General features: G+C 39.2%; 1 long non-coding RNA gene across 1 annotated transcript in view; it reads left to right on the top strand.

Annotated features, from left to right (window-relative positions):
* Window positions 1-25,268, top strand: part of LOC130908674 (uncharacterized) — a 236,491-nt gene that overhangs the window by 26,767 nt on the left and 184,456 nt on the right. The window contains exon 2 of the long non-coding RNA XR_009061636.1: window positions 7,675-7,774. This is a non-coding gene — a long non-coding RNA (uncharacterized LOC130908674). The remainder of the gene's footprint in view (window positions 1-7,674; window positions 7,775-25,268) is intronic.

The raw sequence follows: 25,268 nt of genomic DNA, 5'->3' as shown, positions 1-25,268 counted from the left end.
AGCTCCGCAGAACGTGTGTGGAATCTGACGCTGTTGTGGCTGTCACCGTCTCTCATCAAGATAAATTTTTTTTTAATCCTTCTTTGACGATGGTTTCGTTTTCTTTTCATAACATTCCTCCAGTGTTGTTTGCCTTTTTTGTCCGATCGTTTTTCCCATTTTTCTCAAATTGTCACGCGTCTTCACAAGATCCCTCCAACTTCTGTTTCCTGACTATTTTTCTTCACTTTCTTTCTTGGCCCGAGATGAGTTCTTTCAAAATGCGCTACTGCCCTCCAGTGGCCAGTTTTATTGCTTTAAAATGAGTTTTGAGCATTGTGCATTGCAGTTTAGGTGCAACAGAACCTAGAGATGCCTCTTGTAAAAAAAACTAAAACAAAAAAAAAACGAACGTAAAAGATGTATAAATATGTTTTTGGGACACTGAAACAATTAAAAATAGAACGTATTTATACGTTTTTGGGAGCAAATGAGTTAAAAAGGTTTTTAACCCTTTAAGTCCGAACGTTTCAGTGGCGACACGTTTACACTAGGGCTGTCCCGAACGACTATTTTTTTTCCCACTAATTTAGCAATGGAAGTTTTGTTGACGCTTATTCATTCAAAAAAAAGAGGGTAGGCATTTTTTTTCTTTTCCTCTGACTGTCGATTGACGAACATCCAGACTTTTAGACTTTCCCAGCTTTATACAAATCAACAATCCTTGATCGCAGTTCTTCAGACAGCTCTTTTGACCGAGCCATGATGCACATCAGACAATACTTTCATCATGACATTTCTTACTAGGTGTGTTCTTTATAGAGTGCAGGACAGCTTTTAACCACTCATCAGTAATTGGGCACACACTTGACATAAAATGTTTGGTAAAAATTGGTTTCAATTGCTCTTTAAGTGTCCTTAGGCAGAGGGTTCACATACTTATTTTTACCCCTCCTGTCATTGTTTGCATGCTATCCCCATTAAAATATGAAAACCTATGAATGTGTGGGTGGTTTTAGTTAAAGCAGACACTTTTTTATCTGTGTGATTTTGACAAATCACATTTGATGGTGATTTAATGCAAAAATGTGAGAAATTCCAAACGGTTCAGATACTTTTTCATACCACTGTACCTAGTTTTTAACATTAAAATTAGCTAAATAGCCATATGTGAGCTATCGACAACAGATTTGCAGAAAATCTGAGCTTGGCGTCAACAGTGTTTGTTGAGAGAATGATGACTCTGAAATTAGTGCATTTGATCACCCAAACTACTTTGACAAAAAAAAAAAAACTGTCACTGTAAATGGATGAGTCCTTATTATAGTAGTGGAAAAAATAAGCAGAAAGCCACGATGATACGAGCCTATACTACTAATTTGACAAGTTTTATGTGTCTCTTTGGTATGCAAAATATGTACTATATTTAAATAAAAAGTTTTCCAGATATGCACTGGAATGAAGCTTGGCATCAAAGTGGCGCCTTATTCTTAGCTGTTGATTGTCTAAGAGCATAATTAATACAGCAGCTAATCCAACATGCCATCTAGCCAACCCAGAAACGTCCAATCAAATTTCACATTTGCACACAGTCCACAGCTGAGCAGCTTTGAGACCACGGAATGAGCCACCAACCATGACACTATTAACTAGGAAAAACACTTGGAATTAGTCACAAGAGGGAAAAGTTGTGATTTTCCGCAGCACTTTTGTTTAGTTAATTCCCAGTTGACAGCAAAGTGCTCCACTTGCCCCGAGAAACTTCACGGCATGGGAAAGATTACTTTTTTATCCCTAATTAAGGCAGCTTATTTGCATAGCTCACCAAGTCATAATATATGCTAATGTACATTTACATTGGAGATTGCTGCATGGGCACTTAATGTGGCCTAAATATGTCCATAAATACATGTTCATGGTATTTTAAGCCCTGATAGTCCATCTTTCTAGTCAGTTCAATTCGAAAAGTACGTACACTGCTGGCCAAAAGTATTGGTACCTCTGCAATTCTGTCAGATAATGCTCAATTCCTCCCAGAAAATGATTGCAATTACAAATGCTTTGGTAGTAATATATTCATTTATTTTGCTTGCATTGAAAAAACACAAAAGGGAATGGGAAAAAAAAAAATCATTATCATTTTACACAAAACTCCAGAAATGGGCCAGACAAAAGCATTGGCACCCTCTGCCTAATACTTGGTAGCACAACCTTTAGGCCAGGGGCCCTCAAATACAAATCTTGAAGGTCCACGATTATTTTTTTTCATACAAGCATGGGTCCATTTATTAATGTCGTTCAAGTACAAGGCAGGTCGACGGTGTTACAAGTGGTTTTCTTTTGACCACACAAAAATACCATGCACATTCTGGTTAAATAAAAATAAATTAACATTTTCTTGACTTAGAATAAAAATACACAAAAAAAAAAAAACACAAAAAAACCATGTCAGGCTCCAATTTCGCCTAACCATGCCTCCCCCCCCCTCTCTCTTGGATAATACATTCACTACATGGTCTAGGCTGGGCATAGAAACACTTAAGGATTTATATCTGGATTCAACGTTTGCTTCATTTCAACAGCTAGTTGGAAAGTATTCATTGCCCAATGGCCATTTTTTTAGATATCTTCAAATTCGCAGTTATGTCCGCTCACTTTGGCCAAACTTCCCAACCCTCCCTGCCGCCTCTGCCTTAGACACCTTTTTAACACCTTTGCCATCATTAAAGGGTGCAATAACGACAGTCTATTCCAACATTTATAAAATCAGTTCAGACTGCACCTTAAACACCCTGAAGGCGGTCTGGGAGTCGAGTTTGGGAATGAATATATCTGAGGAGGTCTGGAGAGAAGTCACACACAGATCCTCAATTTGTGCAAAACATAGTTTTACTCAGTGCAGGATTCTACATAGGGCCCATTATACTAAAGCTTGGCTGGCCAAATTATTTGACACAGTCTCATCCACTTGCGATCGTTGTAAGCAGGCTCCAGCCGATTATGTTCACATGTTCTGGTCATGCACTTCATTAACTTCATATTGGTCTGACATCTTTTCGGTTCTATCCAAAGTCACTGAGCTAGATATTGTTGCAAGTCCCTTGACTGCTTTGTTTGGTGTAGCTCCATCCGCACGTTCTCTACCACTTCTGAAAAGGGACCTCATTGCCTTTTCCACCTTTTTGGCCAGGAGGCTAATCCTCTTGCGATGGAAATCTTCAGTACCGCCTACGCAAGGCTATTGGATCAAAGAGATGCTGTACTTTCTCAAATTAGAGAAAATTAGACTGACACTCGGTGGATCATCTGGGTCCTTTGAGAACATTTGGAACCCGTTTTTGTTATACGTTAGGAGCACAGATTATCATCTTGATGTAGATTTTTGAAATATGCCTGAAAACCCTCATAATAGATGTGTACACTTTTGTTACGTAGCCTTTGTACTTTTCCCCTTCAATGGGGAACAATAACAATAATACATGTTTTAGGAGATTTGTGCCGGGGGTCTTGGGGGATGGGGGTGTGGGTTTCGTCATGTCTTTTGTTTTTTTTTGTTGTTTTTTTTTTTTCGGGTTGGTTGTTCTGTTTTGTTTGTTATACAAAATAAAAATTACGGGGGATTTGATGAATGAATCATGGGCACATCTACTGCGGATTGCCTCCTTAATGTGGATTGCCCCACTTGCTTCTGATCCCCGTGGAGAAAAAAAAAAAACATGCAGGTACAATGTTCACATATGCACACTAAATAATTGAAGATCTGTCATTAAGGTGCAAACAATAACTGTCAAAATTATCGCGTTAACGGGTGGTAATTTTTTAAATTAATCACGTTAAAATATTTGACGCAATTAACGCACATGCCGCACAAACAGATTAAAATGACAGCACAGTGCCATTGGCCTCTTGTTACTTGTGTTTTTTTGGAGTTTTGTCGCCCTCTGCTGGCGCTTGGGTGCAACTGATTTTATGGGTTTAAGCATTGTGTAATTATTGACATCAACAATTGCGAGCTACTAGTTTATTTTTTGATTGAAAATTTTAAAAATTGTATTAAAACGAAAACATTAAGAGGGGTTTTAATATAAAATTTCTATAACATGTACTAACATTTATCTTTTAAGAACTAATCTTTCTATCGATGGATCGCTTTAACAGAATGTTAATAATATTAATGCCATCTTGTTGATTTATTGTTATAATAAACAAATACAGTACTTATGTACCATATGTTGAATGTATATATCCGTCTTGTGTATTATATTTCCATTCCAACAATAATTTAGAGAAAAATATGGCATATTTTATAGATGGTTTGAATTGCGATTTATTACGATTAATTTTTAAGTTGTAATTAACTCGATTAAAAATTTTAATTGTTTGACAGCCGTAATAATAATTATTGACAGTAACTTTAACTGTAAAACACTGCTCAATGAGAAAAATGGCATTTGGGGGTCACAAAGCTGTTTACTCACATCATCAGCCAATACTGCAGTGCGTCTTGTGGTTGATGAATCTGAGAGTGCGAATTGTTTGATATTTGTTGTCATATCCTCTTTTTCCTTAGAACATTGCTGCCATTACTTCAATCATACACTCTTTTATTATTTCTCCATCAGAGAACGGCTTATGTTTGGCCAACACCCACGACACTGAGTGAGCACTCCGTTGCAATTTGTTGTTGTGTCATAGATTTAACAATAACCTTGCTTGACTCTTGATATGACTGCTTCAACCTGTTAAATTCTTGCCTTCTCAATTCTAATTTAGGAGGAAATTTATCTTCGAAAGAGTTGTGCTCTTTTACATAATGGTGTTTCACATTTTCACTTTTCATCAGAGCAAATGTCTTGAAGCATATTAAGCACATAGGTTTGGTACTTGCAGTTGGTGAAATGGACGCATATTTGTCAGTCCATTCCTCATTCAAATGGTGATTTTCGTTGTCCACTTTTCCGGTCAACTTTGAGCATGCCATTTTTGTAAGATCCGGTCTTCTACTGGGACTGCAAAGTGCGGGGTGCGACTCACATTTCAAACTGCTGTGGTCCGTCCACTCTAGCTAGTAGCATGCTGGCTCTCTCAGCCAATCAGCGCATCCATGCACGCTCTCTCGGCCAGTCAGTGCATCATTGTCATAAAGATGACAACAGAAGTGGGAACATGGAAGATATTTCACTAAAAATTAAACGAAATCCAGCGATAGAATAGTAGTGCTTTTTTTTTTTTTTTTTTTTTTTTTTTTTTGTGAAAAGTGCCATTTGCTCTGGGTCTGCAGAGAGGTGTGCCGTGGTCCGGTTGTGGATCTGACCAAAGCACGCGGTCCCAGGCTTCAACTGGGACCGCGTGTATTTTTGTGTGAGACCAAGATTGAGCTTTTTGGCAACAAACACTCTAAGTGGGTCTGACGTGCCACGAAAGATGCACATGCTGAAAAGCACCTCATACCCACTGTGAACTATGGTGGGTCTGTGATGCTGTGGGGCTGTTTCGCTTCCAAAGGCCCTGGGAACTTTGTTAGGGTGCATGGCATCATGAATGCTTTGAAATACCAGGACATTTTAAATCAAAATCTGTTGCCCTCTGCCAGAAAGCTGAAGATGGGTCGTCACTTGGTCTTTCAGCAAGACAATGACCCTAAACATATGGCCAAATCTACACAGAAATGGTTCACCAGACACAAAATCAATCTCCTCCCTTGCCCATCTCAGTCCCCAGACCTTGTTTTGTTGGCTTAAGGATTTTTTACAAAGTATTAACACCAGGGGTGCTAATAATTGTGACACACATTATTTGATGTGAAATATTTTTTTCTTTATGTGGGATTTTTCCCCCACTGAATATTATTTGAATAAAAAAAATATTAGAAGCTAAAAAACACATCTTTTACAGGGGTGCCAATTATTATGGAGGGCACTGTAAATGAAGATATTACAACCAAAGCATTTGCAATTGCAATTATTTTCTGAGAGAAATTGAGCATTATCTGACAGAATTGCAGGAGTGCCAATACTTTTGACCAGCACTGTATATATCTTTTTTTCCCCACTAATTTACACTGTTGGTCTACTGTAACCTTTTTGACCATAGCATGTAGAAAGGGCAAAAATGCCTATAAGAATGATCAAATATAAAATTATTCTGTCTCATTATTTTCTGTTGAATGTTTATCCTAACAAGTTGAATAAATATTAACAAGCTTCAAAACGTTTCGTTGAGCATGTTTGGTTGTCAACGGTTTGTCATTTATTTTGAAAAATCAATAACATATCATTCATTTAGCCACAATTGGGCTAACTTTACCATATTTAGATCAGTAGGAGCTGTCCCATTACCTAATATCCAGTTTTAGCTATGTGGAGAGCGTGGAAAAATATACAACTATTTAATCGCATTCTCTCTAATAAAAAAAATCACGATGCTGGACTTAGGCTTACCACTCACTCTCCCGTTCGTGAAGTGTCGAGCTGTCAGTTGGCGTCATGACGCCATCTGCTGTGTCAAGTAAATCGCCCTCATCTGATGCCTCAGGTTAAAACATGTAGGGATTAATTGTAGTTCATCTTTCCTGGGAGGTTTTGCCATCGGTAGCGTCACGAAAGAGCGATCCTGAATGGTTACCTTTGATGGAAATATCACTGACATCATTGTTGCTGCTATGCTAGCTATGGTTAGTCTTCTGTTGCCTACGTCACACTTCCGGGTTTGCCAAGGGACCATTAACGGAGTGCAAAAAAACTAAAAAAACAAACAAAAAAAAAACGCAAATTATCCTTGCAATTACGTGTTGATAATGTCATTAGGTTGTTTTGACGAACTCGTCCAAAGTTTATATTCGTAAAATTACACCAAAATCCGGAAAGGTCTTCAGTTGCCCTTTAATATTAGAAGTTTTGACTTGTTTTGACAACATTTTGAAAAGGTTGATTATCATTGGTCAGTGAAGAAAACAACAGTTTGCACATGAAAGTTATGGTGTCCTGAAAAAAAGGACCCGACCAGGCCGTTATGAACAATTTTTTCTTTGAAGTATAAAGGCAACACCAAAGGCATACAAATTCGGACAAAATAGGCCCAGGTCTTAAAGAGGTAATGAATGAGTTTTCATTAAGCCAAAACAACACCCAACATTATTAAAGAAACTAACTGAATTATTAATACGAGGAGAGAGAAGGAAAGTTGAAAACTTCGAGTCAGCTACTTTCCAAGTTGATGGATAAATCATTTGAAATGAACCCTGGTTGTGTACCGTCTAGCCAAGTGCTGAATGTCAGTCGGGGGTCGGACATTCTTCAATGTCACCCTGTCATTCTAGTGAGCAACGATTGTCACTCATGTGCCGTGCGTTCTGCTTTGATTCACGGTCGCGGGGGATGTTGTATCTTCAGGGCCACTTTTGACAGGAAGTGTCAATAATTAAATCTGCTTTAAAACAACACACCTTGCTATTTGGGAGTGCTTTGTATCTATTTTCCATCCGGAATGGTGTGCGTGTTTGACAGGTCATTGATACTCTGAACCTGATGGCAAAGGGCCTGATGTAGCAAACGCAAAATGCAGAAAATCATTTTGTCGTCGTGGCATGTATTTTAGTTCAAGTGGTCATGGGAGTGAGGTTATTGTTGGTTTCATAATTTTGTTAACTGAAAATTAACAATCAATGTATTGATTTTTTTTTTTTTTTTTTTTAAGTTGCAGGTTTGTTTTGCAATTGGCTGGAAACCAGTGAGTGGCCTACGCCTGCCCATGGCCAGGATCAAGCGACTCCCTGCAACCCTCTTGAGTATCAGAGGTAATGATGCATGAACAAAATAAATAGTATTTAGTAGTGCTGTCAAGCGATTAAAATATTTGATCGCGATTAATCGCACAAATGTCATAGTCAACTCGCGATTAATCGCACATTGATCACAACTTTTTATCTATTATAAATGTCCCTTAAATTATTTTAATACTCTTATCAACATGGAAAAGTGGATAGGCTTGCTTTGTGCATTTTAAAATTTTTTTTATTGAAAACAATATGTAATGTTATATTTCGCAGTACCATTCTCACTTTGAGCAGTCATTCACATTTCAAGCAATATCTCATGCAAGTTCAGACACGTACCTGCAGTAATATAAAGAAGCTCTTCAGTGTTGTTAGTCACAAAGAGCTCGCTCGCTCACTCACTCACTCACTCGCTCGCTCGCTCGCTCGCTCACTCACTCACTCACTCACTCACTCACTCACTCACTCACTCACTCACTCACTCACTCACTCACTCACTCACTCACTCACTCACTCACAGCCCACACTGGTATCAGTAGTTACAGTAGTATATGGGCAGAGAGGAGGGATATGTCTCTCTCTCGCTCTCTCTTTCTCATTCTCATTAACATTACTGTTCTGAAGCATATCTACTTTGATTATTAAATTAACAGAAAGGCACATGACATGGACAAACTAAGAGTTACCTGCACTGCTCCAACTCAGCTTTGAGCTTCCTCATTTTCTCCAGCTCGGTAGCTTTTGGCATGGCGACATTGGTTGGGTGTAGGGCCAGCGAATCTCTCAGATGTTCTGTATTCCGCTGGACGTGCTTGATCATTTCATGGGTACTATTCCATCTAGTTGACACTTCCTGTGTGAGCGACTCTTTCTTCTGATGGTGTGCGATCTGTTGCTGCTCTAGCTCCACGGCATTTGCTGGGCTGTGTTTGAAATGTCCAACTTTTCGGCATTTTGCCAATGCGCTGTCAAACGGGCTGTTGTGTAAAGAAACCGTGACTGCTCGGTGCACACTGTGTGCGAGGCACGGCAAGTTTTCAAAAGGAAGCTGTCTGGCCACAGCAATCAAGTTGCCTGCACTATCAGTGGTCTGTGAGACCACTTTGTGTTCAATGTTACCGCATTAATAACGCGCTATTTTTGACAGCAATAGTATTTCGTGAACTACGGTTCTTCATGTAAATAGCACGGCTGATTTTTTTAAATTTTTTATAATAGGTAAAGCATTATTTATCATCAATCATTATTTTATTGTTGCCATAACGTTTTATCTCCTAGAAATTTTATATTCCAATAATATTCCAGATAACCTAATTTATGACAATTCTCTCTGATCTTTTCTCCATTTATTAAAAAACAATTTGTATTTGGAAAACACAATGAATACTACATCGTTTTCATGCGGAATTGCGACATTGTTCGAATGGAGATGCAAATGCAAATTTGAAATTTTTCGTATTCTCAGAGAGTCACCATGTAAACGCCCCCTTAATTGGGCGCCATTTGAATGTCAATGGGCTGCAATGGTAAATGGTCAAAAATCACAAGGACCTATGTTTTACTTCCATTAAAAGTGAATGGGAAATTTAGACTTACATGGGTGCCAGTTGAATGTCAATGTAACGGTAAGTTTTTGGTCAAAAATCACAACCACACAGGTTTTTCTGGCATTGAAAATGAATGGGAAATTTGGACGTATATGGCTGTCTATGGCATGGACGTGCATGGCTGTTAATGGCATCGACTTACTTGGGCGCCATTTGAATGTCAATGGGCTGCCATGGTAAATGGTCAAAAATCACAAGGATCTATGTTTTACTTCTGTTGAAAGTGAATGGGAAATTTGGACGTACATGGCTGTCAATAGTATCCCATTACAAATGAATGGAACAGGCTTTGGCAAATTTTTCTAGAACTTTTATGTGCCTTATCGTCCTGGAATTTTTGATCTGTAAATTATGTGGTTTGGTCGAAAATTGGAGGACAAGTAGCGTTTAATTTTTTTTTTGTTCAGAAAACCTGTGTTTATGGGTGAACAGAAATTTTATGGGGGTCGTTCGAAAAATTTCCTGCGTTGCACGAAAATTCAGGTGATTTTGATATTCGAACAGTGACGGTCGGGCCAACGGTTTGGGCAAAAAAGAGAAGAAGAAAAAAAAAAGAATTTTACTATCTGGGCCTTTGCCTTGCAAAACCCCGTCTAATAAATTGTAAGGACGTAAAATTTATAAAAACCCAGTGCTTCAGGAAACACTTACAGTTTACTGTAAATATGCACCTGCGGTTTAAAAAAAATATTCTTATAAGTTGACTTTTCAGAGGTTGTTTTAAAGCCACATGTGGCAAATGGCCAACAAAACAATTTTGTCCTTGTTACTTCACTTACTTTACGTCAGTGCTTTGCATCTCATTTTTGTACTTTTTGTTGCCTTAACAAATCATAGTTGTCACGGCGTGAGCAAGAGGTGCAAAGAAGATGTGCAAGTGATAAACCCTCTTTCCAAAGAACCGACTGTGTCTGTGTTGTTCTGAAGAGAGCTACAAATTGTATGCTTAGATCTATTGGCGCGATATGAGTCACAGAAGTTAGCTGTACTAAGCAGCCTTGGCTTGCAGCAGTCACACACAAAACCCTCGCGCACACACACACGTGCACACAGTCATTGAGGCCAATTGTTTCACATGATGGATGTCGCACATTCGCTCGTCAGCGCAGTGCCCCTGCTGCTTTTAATTGCCCTATCAGAGAGCTGGAACATTTGTTACTGAGGGGCGGTTAGCACAGGTTAGCTAGATGAGAAACCGTTACCCCGTACTCACGCACAGTAGCATGCACTTACTTAATGACATTTTCTTTCTTGCTGCAATAATTTGTCACGCTGATGAGGTTATTTGTTTTTTTAATCTCATTTTTTTGGGTTGGCATCTTCGACTTCGACACGTGTGTGACTTATATGTTTTTGTTTTTTTCCCCATAATGACAGTAGCGAGAAGGGTAGTCTTGCTTTGTGTGCCAGCATCTTCTATTCATATTGCTCCCAGACCAAGAGGACGAGGGTCTGGTTTGAGAGCTATCGTTACAACACTTGCAAATGACTTGTTGAAAAGGTTTAGCATTCACACTGCACCAACAGAACTTTCCGGGTAGCATCACGTGGATGAAAGGCGCACTCATTAATTGGAATAGAATAGCCCTTTATTGTCATTATACAGTTGTACAATTAAATTGTGGAGCATCTCCCTTTGCAGGACAAGTAAAAAATCTCGAAAGGGGCTTGCAAATAGGGTATAAAATCTAAATAAATATAAAATATGTATGTGTATGTTTAAAAAATACAGGGAGAACAGTCTGGCTGTGCCAGGCAAGTTTTGTCCTACCCTTGTCTTGTCTCATCCCATCTTCCCTGTTCATTTTGCCTTTGCTGCTCATTTTCTGAAATACCGACAGTGCTCTCATGCTCTTCCCTTTAACATGGACAACACATTGGACCATGTATTTATCTTGATATTTCCATCATTTCTTGTCCTTTTTTAAAACCGTAAGCAGCACAAAAGACTACATAACCCAAGAGCTGTTGTGATGTCAAGAAGGACGAACTTCATGTGAATATTTTTAATGAATTGCTGAGCGAGGCGCCAACTCAGGAAAGGTAGGCATGCAAAGCGAGCAACGGCCGGTTGGATTGAGCGAGTGACTTTGAAACGAGCAGAATGAATGGAAAACTAAATTCAGCACAAGCTAATATGTGTCCGAACCATTTGTTAAGAGCATTGTGTAAAAAAATAAAAAAGTTAGCATTTTATTGCATTTAAGCTAGTGGACTTTTGCTATGTAAGTTAGCCAATTGTTCTTTTGTTGTACATAGATCCTTAAATTATTTCTTATACCGTTTGAGGCTCAGCACAGGTATTTTATGTTCCTTATCAGATTACTCGATTATTCGACAAACTAGTTCAACGATTAATCGACTACTAAAATAATGGAAAGCTGCAGCCCTACAAATTTTGAAAAAATATTTGGGGATTTTTTTGTCTTTTTGGGTCCGAAATGTGGATTATAATTAGTCAGTGAAGAAAACAACAGTTTGGACATGAAGTTCAAGGTGTCCTGAAAAAAGGGACCCAACCTGGCCATTGTGAACATTTTTTTTCTTTGAAATAAAAAGGCAACATCAAAGGCATGCAAATTCGGACAAAATAGGCTTAGGTGTTGTAGGGTTAAAGTTCCTACCAGGTTCAAATTTAAGGTGGTTTAACAGATGACATGTTTATGTCGCTACAGTCATACTTTGGAAGCCCGGCAGCATAACCCAATGATGTCCCCACCCTGCGACGTCAACAACAATGGTACTAGTACTAGTTAAACGTACTAGTTAAACTAATTTTACAAATTGTATAAAAACGAAAACATCAAGAGAGGTTTTAATATCAACTCCCATTTCATTTATCCGTAAAACAACCGCCATTCACATCAGTGTAAATGAGATTGTGACTGCGGCGCATATCCAAATGTTGGGCCTCGTTGAAATTCCGTGTCGTTCTTAGATCCGCTTTGAACATGCACTTGATCAATATCGTGTTCAACCTCACTGTTGATGGCACTATTGTCAAAAGAGATAATAACGCCGACACCTGTACGTAGGCACTCTTTGTCACACTCTGCTCTGATGTCAACAACTACAATCGACGTTTTGCAACTGAACTGTTGTGCTGACACGCATTCATGACAAAACAATGCATTTTTTCCCCTCCTTGACAGATAAAACGGCAAGAAATAAATAGAGAGGAAAAATCAAGTCAATTTTGCTCCGGCTTCAGTGACAACACTCGTCTTTGCTGTTGAACTCGCTGTAAAAATCTCCCCCTCGGGACGCTGAGAAAGTCAGAAAAATCTAGTCAGAACTAGCTAACGATGAACTCGAATCAAAGTTGCGCATGTTTTCTTGTTTGGGTATGTGCAAATGTGGTTCATTTTAAAGATATGGGACAAAAAGTCTCATAGACAATTGGAGATTGGAGTGAAAGTCAATGAAGTTTGCTTTATTACCATAAGGGGGCAGTGTAATACCATGCAAGAATGCATTTGCTCCATCCCATTGCTTCACTTTATCTTTTGCCTCTTATTTTTTTCCATCCATCTTTATATTTCTCTCTGTCGCTGTCTCTGCTTAGCCACACATCACATACAGTAAAACAAAGCACGCACACATACAGTACTGACACACAAATACGCAGCAATCTCAGCCCCCCCCCCCCGCTCAATTATGAGCTACAATGCGTGTAATTAGAAAAGAATAAAATGCATTTCAGCTTTCATTAATGAATTTCATTGATTAGCTCCATCTCTTTTGTTTCTTGCTTTGATGAAGTTAACTTTGCAGCGAATAAACAGCTACGCTGCGGACGTGCGTGGCACCGATGATGCGTATTGTGTTTGGCAAGGTGGCTATATGGTGTGTCCTAAATAGAAACGGGGCCCTGCCGCAAAACTAACAATGGTAATGAAAAAAAGGGAGATCTGAAATCCGAAGAAAGAAGTAATAAATCATGGGACGGCATTATGGTAAAAAGCAAGAAGCGGTGTTTAAAAAAAGACTCTGAGAGCAGACAGTAAGAATAGATGAGGTGAGGGGAAAGGACGTAATTACTACTTTGTTTGGGGACATCTTGCTGCAATAAACCACACAAATGTGACTAGGAATAAAGGCGAGGACATGCCAAGTGTGTGCGCTTTATTCCAGTCACTATGTCATGGATGGGAGCACTTGATGTCCAAAACCTTTTGTCTTCATGCATTTAAAGCTTGTATGTATTTGTGCCTTCGTGTATGTGTGTGGTGGAACAGAGGCTCTGTGTCAGCAGTGCTGTGCCCTCAGTGAGCCTGTCTCTAATTACAGTCTACGGTTACAGCGTCCATCTCCCTGTTTAAACCCAGCTAAGGCGGCCCGGCCCCACTGAGCCAAGGTAAACCACACGGCTAATTAGACCGACCAGCTTCCATCTCTGCACCAACGGTCGAGGGATGGCAATGAAGGGAAAGGATGTAGAGAATTAGGAGCAAGTGTCACATTTACATTCGGGTGGGTTGAGTTGTGAGCAAAGGTTAGGAACACAATAGTGTTTTTGGCAGCCCTTTTAATTTTCGTCTTAGTGTTTTGTTCTTCAAATTTTCTCTTAAAAGAAAACAAATATTACCTTGTGTTTAAAAAAAAAAAAAAAAAAAGCAAGCACGGAGAGCAACTTAAATGCATATTCTCACACCGGTGAGCACTGCTACAATGCAGGCTGTACAGTGTATAACAAAAGTGAGTACACCCCTCGCATTTCTACAGATATTTAAAGTGCCTGTGACACGAAAAAGCATGTTTATTTCATAATACACGCGGTATTTTATGCCCCTGAATGATATGGGCCGCTTGGATGTGTGTGGAAGCGATCGCTATTTTTATTTAGTTTTTTGAATCCCGCGCCATGAAAATGAGTGACTTCCGGCTTCGGTCTTGCATTGAGGAGGAGGGCGCTGTGACATGTACGGTAGAAGACGTCCTCTTCGCGCTACAGTGTACTGTTGTGTATGAGGACGAAGGATTCAGTTGATTTTGCGGATTAATACGTTTATTTTTCGCATCACGCCAGCCAAACGGCTGCAGAAAAATCATTCTATATGAGGGAGAGGCGTATGCGCCTTTTTGGAGTTTCAAAAGGTTCCCATTCACCGTGGATATTTACTGTGGGACCATTGGACTTATGAGGAAGTGAGTAAACATCTTGTTTTGTATTATGTCAAAAACGAATACAGCGATTACAAAGTAAACACTACAAACTTCCTTTAAATCAGTGCTTCTCAATTATTTTCTGTCACGCCCCCCCTAAGGAAGACGTAAATGTTTCGCGCCCCCCCAAATTCTCTGCCGCCACTGTAAATAGTATCATTTGTCTATAAAATTACTATTATAAATACGCATCTGCCTAACATTGTGTCCTTTTTTTCTAATAAAGAAAAAAAGTAACATAGATCAACTTATAATAAAGTATAACTTTATTAACATTGTTTTGTTTGTAACAGAGAAGACTTGACGTGCATCAATTTGCCTGAATTAAAAAAAAAAAAAAAATTCACATCCAAACTAAAAAATACACTCAAGGTACATTTTTGACCATTTGATACAGAAAAATAAAATGTAATAAAATCAGTAAATAATACCAAATTAAAATTGATTAGAAACATTCACTCATGAGGACAATGTGCCAAAAAATTTGACCGAAAAAACAAATCTGAATAAAAGGGGGAAAAAAGTGTCCTTGAACAGGACAGTTTTTATTTTTGCTGCTCACAGTATTTACCTCCTTTGCAATGGTGTGGAGTTATTTTGCAATTAGCATGCTAACAATGCTCACTGGCTTACTGATATAACACTGACAAAGCAGGACGATTGTTGGCAATATTCGGCACGTTTTCACTGAAAAAATCAAGCGGCTTAACAATGAGATTGGGGTCTAATGTCTTTAAGTGGCGTCTTAATTGATTTGGCTTCTTGCTGTCTGCTATAATTATTTTTAGACACAGTAAACAGTGGTCTTTCATCATCACCCACTGTATTAAAAGTCAAAGCTAAAAGGCAAACGGCACGAAAAAAAAGCGCACTCACGGCAGCCGAGGTAGAACCGTAGGTGAGGGCAGTCGTCGTGACGATCCCAAGCCGAAAATGGCACTTCTCGGGCGGCGACGTGAGAACCGGACAAGACAGTGGGTCGCTGCATGAGTGAGTCCGGTCGGAAAACGGCTTTCGAAAACGGCGGTGGCACACTGCTCTTCATATCTGTTGTCTGTGTGTGCTGAGTGCTCTTCCTTAGTTCAAAAATACTGCGCGCACTCTGAAAATGAGAGCGCCACTGCCACCTACTGAGTGGATGTGCAAGTACACTTTATTCCAGTACGGCAAAAAAAAAAAAAAAAAACTAAAAAAAACATGTTCCCCGAGGTCACATGCGCCCCCCCCTGGCATTGCTCTGCGCCCCCCCAGGGGGGCGCGCCCCACTATTTGAGAAGTACTGCTTTAAATGAAGGACTACTTACGTTTGATCATTGATAGGCATGTAAAAAGCTCTCCTAATGGTCATTAGCAGCACCACGTTAGCTGCACAACAAATCCAGCCACCCTCCTCCGGGGAACGAACTGTAAATTGCTCTCCGCCGGGCGGTTTGCCGATCCACTAAGACAATTGACAACCGGCTCGTCATGTCAAATAATCCAGGATAGTTATGTGTGATTTTCCACTTCGAAGACTTTGAAACATCACTCGGTTTGGGTTAGCATGTCGGCTAGCTGTCACGGCTTCTGGTTTGTTTACATTCTCCGAAGCCGGGGAAGGGAAATGACATATGTCCGGTTTAGGTGTCATAAAATATCGTTCGGGAGGTGCGACAGTAAAAGTGAAGTCGACATTTTTTACCATTATGGAGTAATTTTGCCATGTCGTCCTGAATAAATGCATTTTTATTATTTCATATTCCATTCAGCACAATACTGTTATTTGTCATGAACATGCCATTTATTTAGCAATTGGGGAAAATGCTTGGATAAAAAGAATATCCTGTAAAAATATTGAAGTAAAGAGACAGAAACAATGACATTTTGCCGCTCTCTTCGTCGCGTTTTCCTCGTTGTGAATAGTTCCCCCTCGACGGGCTGACTGGTCCTTCTCAAGCCATTTATATAGCTATTGGGGAAAAATACTTGGATAAAAAGAATATCCTGTAAAAATATTGGAGTAGAGAGACTGAAACAATGACATTTTGCGGCTCTCTTCGTCGCGTTTTCCTCGTTCTGAATAATTCCCCCTCAATGGGCTGAATAGTAAAACCGATGAGCCCAGTCTACCGCTGACGTCATCCACCTGTTGGGGACGCTACAGCCCTATAATGGTAGGCGTGGCTAACCGGCAGATTAAAAGACTAATTTCTCGACATCTGTGCTTTTCTAAATTGTTGTATATAGTCGAATCGTCTCAAAATATGATTCTAATTCACATAATAATGCCATTTAAGACTTTTTTTCTCGTGTCATATGCTCTTTAAGTACAGTGGGGCAAAGAAGTATTTAGTCAACCACTAATTGTGCACGTTCTCCCACTTGAAAATACTAGAGAGGCCTGTAATTGTCAACATCGGTAAATCTCAACCATGAGAGACAGAATGTGGATCCCCCCCCAGAAAATCACATTGTTTGATTTTTAAAGAATTTATTTACAAATCATGGTGGAAAATAAGTATTTGGTCAATACCAAAAGTTCATCTCAATACTTTCTTATGTACCCTTTGTTGGCAATAACGGAGGCCAAACGTTTTCTGTAACTCTTCACAAGCTTTTCACACACTGTTGGTGGTATTTTCGCCCATTCCTCCATGCAGATCTCCTCTAGAGCAGTGATGTTTGGGGCTGTCGTTGGGAAACACGGACTTTCAACTCACTCCACAGATTTTCTATGGGGTTGAGACCTGAAGACTGGCTAGGCCACTCCAGGACCTTGAAATGCTTCTTACGAAGCCACTCCTTTGTTGCCCTGGCTGTGTGTTTGGGATCATTGTCATGCTGAAAGACCCAGCCACATCTCATCTTCAATGCCCTTGCTGATGGAAGCAGATTTTCACTCGAAATCTCATGATACATGGCCCCATTCATGCTTTCCTTTACACAGATCAGTCGTACTGGTGCCTTTGCAGAAAAACCGCCCCAAAGCATGATGTTTCCACCCACATGCTTCACAGTGGGTATGGTGTTCTTCGGATGCAATTAATTATTCTTTCTCCTCCAAACACGAGAACCTGTGTTTCTACCAAAAAGTTCTATTTTGCTTTCATCTGACTATAACACATGCTCCCAGTCCATTTCTGGATCATCCAAATCCTCTCTAGCGAACCGCAGACGGGCCTGGACATGTACTGGCTTCAGCAGGGGGACACGTCTGGCAGTGCAGGATTTGAGTACTTGGCGGCGTATTGTGTTACTGATAATAGCCTTTGTTACTGTGGTCCCAGCTCTCTATAGGTCATTCACTAGGTCCCCCCGTGTGGTTCTGGGATTTTTGCTCACCGTTCTTGTTATCATTTTGATGCCACGGGGTGAGATCTTGCATGGAGCCCCAGATTGAGGGAGATTATCGGTGGTCTTGTATGTCTTCCATTTTCGAATAATTGCTCCCACACATTTCTTTACACCAAGTGTTTTACCTATTGCAGATTCAGTCTTCCCAGCCTGGTGCAGGTCTACGATTTTGTCTCTGGTGTCCTTCGACAGCTCTTTGGTCTTGGCCATAGTGGAGTTTGGAGTGGGACTGACTGAAGTTGTGGACAGGTGTCTTTTATACCGATAATGTTATAACAGGTGCCATTAATACAGGTAACGAGTGGAGCCTCGTTAGACCTCGTTAGAAGAAGTTAGACCTCTTTGACAGCCAGAAATCTTGCCTGTTTGTAGGTGACCAAATACTTATTTTCCACTCTAATTTGGAAATACATTCTTTAAAAATCAAACAATGCGATTTTCTGTTTTCTTTCTTCCACATTCTGTCTCTCATGGTTGAGGTTTCCCATGTTGACAATTACAAGCCTCTCTAATCTTTTCAAGTAGGAGAACTTGCACAATTGGTGGTTGACTAAATACTTATTTGCCTCACTGTATATCTTTTCATGGGACAACACTGACAAAATGACACTTTGACACAACTTACAAAGCAGCTTATTTAATAGTTCATTTATTTTCCCCTCAAAATAACTCAAAATATAGCCATTCATATCTAAACCCCTGCCAACAAAAGCGAGTAGACCCCTTAGAAACTGCGTACATCCCTAAATGTCCAAATTGAGTACTGCTTGTCATTTTCCCTCCAAAATGTCATGTGACTCGTTACAGGAGTGCTGTCAGCATTGCTGCAGAGATTGAAGAGGTGGGGGGGCAGCTAAATTGCGAATGCATAAAAAAAACAAAAAAAACTTATGTTGGTCTTAACAGGGAGCAGCTGGATTCAGCCATGTGAAAGGAGTTATGCCATATTCACTAGTGCCACTAGAGGGCAGTGTATCAACCCAAATCAAAGACAATAAATTCAAACACTTTCAAAACAAACAATTATAACGCCACTTTAATTAAACGAATACTTGAAGCAGCAAAATTTAGTTTGAATCTTTTTGTAATCTAATTATTCGGGTTAATCGATTAACAAGTCTCAAGCACAAGTCTCGTTATGTTTTAGTCGCCCAATACACGTTTTTAGCTCGTCATTAGTTTTGTTAAAAACAGTGTTATTTTTGTCAGTGGTGAGTGATCTAATTACTTTTCCCATCTCTGCAACTGTTACCGAGGATGTGAAGGCACACGTTACTACAATTTGATTGAATGACGCACAAGATGCCTGATGGACTAGGAGAAAGCAGATCGGGAGGAGGGAAGGGGGTTGTGACGCCGTTGCAAACGTGATGTTAGGTGAGTCGGGGTGTTAGCAAAGCATTTGTGTTTTCGCTAGCATTAGCATTTAGCCTGGCGAGCGTCATCTTAAACTCTCGCACAATTTTTTTTTTTTCACATGCAGTTCGTGGCGTTCAGGTGGGTACAATTAATTGAAAATAATTGACTATTTTCCTGTTGAGTATGCATTATCACCAAGTGGGCGTTGTCCTTGTAGATGCTACAATATAATGACAATTTGTTTTTGTCTTTTATTACCAAAAAAGTCACTTGTGTGTGTATGTAAAAGATGAGGCGTTTTTGAGGTATTTCTGTGCAAGTCCAAAGCCGTTCCGACACCCCTGATGCATTTTTTTTATGCAATCGTAAATGGGGGAGAAGGTCATTGGTCAACCTGGGGCAAGCTAATATGCATAATTGGCTCCGGTGGTTCAAATTAGAACCTCCTGCTGCTCTGCTTGCAGATGGAAACCAAGGGGGAGAACTAGAAGGGGTGCAATTATGGTCATATGCACCCAATGAGAAGGGGGGGGAGACTTTTCTCATGATTTTCTGACCAATAAGAGATTTACGATGCTACCAGATAGCAATCAGGAATTCATCACGCTATACACATTGAAAAAGTGAGGGACAGAAATAGGGCTGCAGCTATCTATTATTATAGTAATCGATTAATCTATCATTTGGTTAATTCGAATAATCGAGGAATTGGATTACAAACATTTAATGCGTTGCAGATTCAATTTTAGGAGATGTAAAACATCAACAACTGTGTATGCTTGGAATAATAATAAGGATTGCACTTCTAAAAGAGAATTAAATGCGAAAACAAAATAAAATACCTGAGTGTTTCTTCAAACTATGCAGAATTGCACTTGTATACTGGGATACATAAAAAAATATAATATATTGGTGCGCATCAGAAACTATCTGGTAAACATTAGCATTATATAGTATTTAAGCTAGCGGCTTTTGCTATGCAAGTAAGCAAATTGTTGTAAACATTAGCATTATATTGCATTTAAGCTAGCGGACTTTAGCTATGCAAGTTAGCGAATTGTTGTAATCATTAGCATTATATAGCATTTAAGCTAGTGAAGCTAGTGATTTGCTATGCAAGTCAGCCAAATGCAACAGTGCAACAATTGGCTAACTTGCCAAGGGTTAAAATATAAAATCAGTCGCTCTTTTTGTCCATGACGTCAACAAAACTATGTCTATGCAAGTCAGCCAATTGCAACAGTGCAACAATTGGCTAACTTGCATAGCAAAAGTCCGCTAGCTTAAATGCTTTTTTTTTTTTTTTTTTTTTTTTTTTTTTTACAAAGCTCTCACCAAATCATTCAAACACATATTCCCACAAAAAAAAAAAAAAAACTTCTAAATATACTTCTAAACTAAATAACCAATGCATAAACAAACACATTAGCTCACTAGCATCACATTAGCAGCGGTTTCAGCCGTGTAAGACAAGTTATGGCGTACTCACTCTTGCCACGAGAGGGCTGTGTATCCACCCAAATAAAAACAACTAAATACCGTATTGGCCCGAATATAAGACTGCCCTGATTATAAGACGACCCCCTCTTTTTCAAGAGTCAAGTTTGAAAAAAGACTTTTTGAACACCAAATTAATTTTTATACAGAAAAAAATTACAGTACATCTGAAGAAATGATTAGAACAACATATTTGAGAGAAAAAGCATGTTATTTTGCCTCATTCAAATCTTAACTCATTCACTCCCAGCCATTTTCACCAGAGCAAGGCCCTTCGCTCCCAGCCGTTTTACTGGATTTTGACTGATTTTGCAAGGCCCACAGAAAATTCTGTTCTATTGCTCTATAAACATGGAACCCACAAAAAGAAAGATTAGACTCTCTTCTTTCGGCAGGAAAAAAAAGTTCATATATTTTTCCATTCTTTAGGAATCAGCATTAGAAAATATCTTAGTTTGAGCAATTTTCCAATTTCTGATGAAAAAACAGAGAAACTGAGCTTTTTCTGAAAGCATACATTTCAAACATAACTTTGACTTTATTTTTTGCTTTAGTTACATCCCAAACAACTGATTAATGTTTTCCTTTCAGAAAATAACATAAACAACAAGACAAATAGAGCTTTTGATAGTTAAGTAACAATTTATTTACACATAACTAATTCAGATGACGCTGTTGTGGCAGTGACACCCGGGTTAACTTTTCCCTCATCACCGCATGTCTCATAAAGATGGATTTTTTTTAGTCTCTGCGGGGTCTGCTCGGCGAGCAGCACATACTCAACGACATCGTCCGCTGCACTGGTGGTCCCAGTCGTTCTGCTCGGTCGTCCAGCGCCTGGCATCCTGGGCGTCTTCTCGGTTGTTCTGCCGGTGCCCTGGCCGTGCTGCCCGGCTGGGTAGCCCGGCCATTAGTTGGCGTTGAATCGGGTTGTGGGTCTTACCAAATGTGCTACTGCCCTCCAGTGGCCAGTTTTATTGCTTTAAAATTGATTTTCAGCTTTGTGCTTTGGAGCTCAGTTGAATCAGAACCCAGAGATGTCTCTTATGAAAAAAAAAACGTAAAAGACGTCTTTGTGACACTGAAACAATTAAAAATAGAACGTATTTATACGTTTTTAGGAGCAAATTAGGTAATATCTGAACATTTAAATTAGGGCTGTCAAAATTATCGCGTTAACGGGCGGTAATTATTTTTTAAAATTAATCACGTTAAAATATTTGATGCAATTAACGCACATGTCCCGCTCAGACAGATTTAAATGTCAGTAGAGTGAAATGCCCACTTGTTAATTGTGTTTTATGGAGTTTTGCCGCCCTCTGCTGGCGCTTGGGTGCGACTGATTTTATAGGCTTCAGCACCATGAGCATTGTGTAAGTAATTATTGACATCAACAATGGCGGGCTACTAGTTTATTTTTTGATTGAAAATTTTACAAATTTTATTAAAACAAAAACATTAAGAGGGGTTTTAATATAAAATTTCTATAAGTTGTACTAACATTTCTCTTTTAAGAACTGCAAGTCTTTCTATCCGTGGATCGCTTTAACAGAATGTTAATAATGTTAATGCCATCTTGTTGATTTATTGTTATAATAAGCAAATACAGTCCTTATGTACCGTATGTTGAATGTATATATCCATCTGGTGTCTTATCTTTCCATTCCAACAATTTATTTTACAGAATATATATATATAATTTACAGAAAAATATGGCATATTTTATAGATGTTTTGAATTGCGATTAATTACGATTAATTAATTTTTAAGCTGTAATTAACTCGATTAAAAATTTTAATCGTTTGACAGCCCTAATTTAAATATGTAAACTAAAGTGCTATTACATTCGTAAATGAATGGCTTCTGGTTTTTGAAATGTAAATAAACCAATCTTTTGTGATAAAACAACAAAATTCCAATAACTGCATTAACCATCAAAGTGAAGTCTAACTGTAACTGTTGTCTTGAAACAAATCTGAATCAGGAAAAACATTGCAATAAAATAATTCAAACTGGTTAAACTTGAGAGTAGCTGAGATCTGTCATTACAGAACATCGCTTCTATAATATCTGGCGCCATCTAGCATCGTGAATGGGTATAAAATTCTCGTGGGGGTCGTCTTATATTCTAGGCGAATATAAGACGACCCCCACTTTTTCAGTCTTATTTCAATGCAAAAAACACAGTCTTATATTCGGGCCAATACGGTATAACACTTTCAAAGCAAAGTATTACATTTTAACTCTAATTAAACGAATCCTCGAAGCAGCAAGATTTGATTCGAATCTTTTTTTCTAATCAGATTACTCGAGTTAATCGTTCTAATACAATGGAGAAACACGAAAGAAAAGACTAAGAAAGTAGAAGGCATCTATCCTCACCAGCGTGGCTCGCATCATGACGTGTAAGGCAAGGATGAGGGTGTGAGGTAGACATATTGGCTCAGGAGATGGAGCTCAAGTGAGCAGCGAAATGGAGGGGAAAATAAGACGCCGCGACATGGCAAGATGGGCTGACAGATGTGTTCTCCTTGTACCAAGTGCCATTTTCTCCTGTCTGTCCTTTCCTATCCCTACTAACAAACAAAAAAAGTTGTTTTTTTGCTGATTCTACCTCATCTCTTAAACATTTGATTATAGTATGTGTTCGTGCGAGGAGAGGTCGGATAAGGGCAGAGTAAATAAATCATGGGGGGGGTTCATTGGAAGAAGGTCAACGGCTAGACCCTTTCTGTTGCCAAACACACACAAGCGCAAACGGACACACATGCTCGCTTGCTGACAGGCCCCTACCCCTCATTTCGGGGTGCTCTGGGTGATTCTCCCAGCGTAATGGCTTCTACCCCATTTTCAGTCTTCCGTCTGAAAGAAATGGCACACAGAAGCTCACATACACTGACATACACACACCTGGCCAGACGGGCACTGGGGAGAGGCAAACGGACGGAATCAGCCCGGTAAATACAATCCTTTGTATTTCGCTATTTGTCTGCCTTGACGTGTCTTATAACCCATTATTTTATTCCTCTTTTTATTTTCTCGCTGGCTTTCTGACCGCAAATGCAATGTCAATCTATGTCACCGCCGCCCGAGCCCGACCGGCCCTCTTATTCGTGTTTCTCGGTGTCTCTTCATCGCGTGTTGCAGTCCAATGCTAACATGCAGGTGAGCTGTGCTGTCAATCAGCGCGTAGCACAGGCTGTTAGTTAGCTGGAATTTTCCGCAGGGGCTTGTCACACTTTGAAGCTGGGAGTTGGAGAAGAGTTGACACCTTGAGGGATGTAAAATGGCCGGGGAACTTATTGGGAGTGGAATGGTCTTCTTGAATTGATGTATTCATGCAGTCCTGGTCAACTTGTGTCAGTCCACAAATTTCTCTGGGAATGTGATCAAGGATAGTTTTTTTATTACCACACTGGAAGCTTTGACTTGATTGTAAAATTTCATTTTTTTTAAAAAATTGGATGAAAAAGAGTATCGTTCTAATGTATGGCTGATCAACGGCTGATTAGATTGAACAGGGGAGTGACTGCGCAAGCGAGATAGACGGAAACGTATAAGGATGAGGGATGCATTTGTCTGTCTGAATCTCAATCTGTCTAGCAGGGAGGCAAGTGGGAGGGTCTATCAATCACCCCCACTCCCCATCATTTATATTCAGCAGTTCATATCACTTCAGGAGGAGGAGGAGAGTCGACTCGTTTGCATAGGGAAGAGTAACACCCGAAAAGCTGTCAGTGCAAAGCAAATAAACGACTGCGTTGATGCATATGTTGGATGTTTTTGTTCAGTCAGGATGTGAGATGACGGATGCAGTTTTAACTCTCGGTTTCATTTTTTTTTGTTTTTTTATCAAGACAAATTAAAATGGCATATTGAGAGTTAAAAATGCTATAACATTTGATTCTACTCAACTCCATTTAACAGGATACTTAATTTGCTGCTGATTTCCTCTAGTTTACTGTATATTGACTAAGATATACACTATATTGCAATATTAAAACTAGAAGAATTTTCACCAGATGATTTGAATAGCTCTGTTTGGGAAGACTTTGGTTGACTCGAAATGTGTTTGTATGTGTGTATTGCATTCAGTATTTTATTAGTTTTTCCCGAGTCCTCCCCCTTGTTTTTCTCTTCATTTATCCTTGTATTATTAATTTTTTTCTTTATATTCTTTAAATAATGTGTCATATTCTTCATTATAAAAATATTACAAATCTTAGAGTTAGGGTTGTTCCGATCATGTTTTTTGCTCCCGATCGTTTTAGTTTGAGTATTTGCCGATCCCGATATTTCCCGATGAGATTGCTTATTTTTTGCTCCCGATTCAATTCCAATCATTCCCGATAATCTTTCCCGATCATATACATCTTGGCAATGCATTAAGAAAAAAATGAATAAAATTCGAATATACTGTATGCATTCAACATACAGTACATAAGTACTGTATTTGTTTATTATGACAATAAATCCTCAAGATGGCGTTTACATTATTAACATTCTTTCTGTGAGAGGGATCCACGGATAGAAAGACTTGTAATTCTTAAAGA

This window comes from Corythoichthys intestinalis, chromosome 20 (genome assembly GCF_030265065.1).
Source record: "Corythoichthys intestinalis isolate RoL2023-P3 chromosome 20, ASM3026506v1, whole genome shotgun sequence".
Lineage (NCBI taxonomy): Eukaryota > Metazoa > Chordata > Actinopteri > Syngnathiformes > Syngnathidae > Corythoichthys > Corythoichthys intestinalis.
This window is presented reverse-complemented; position numbering and strand designations above follow the sequence as displayed.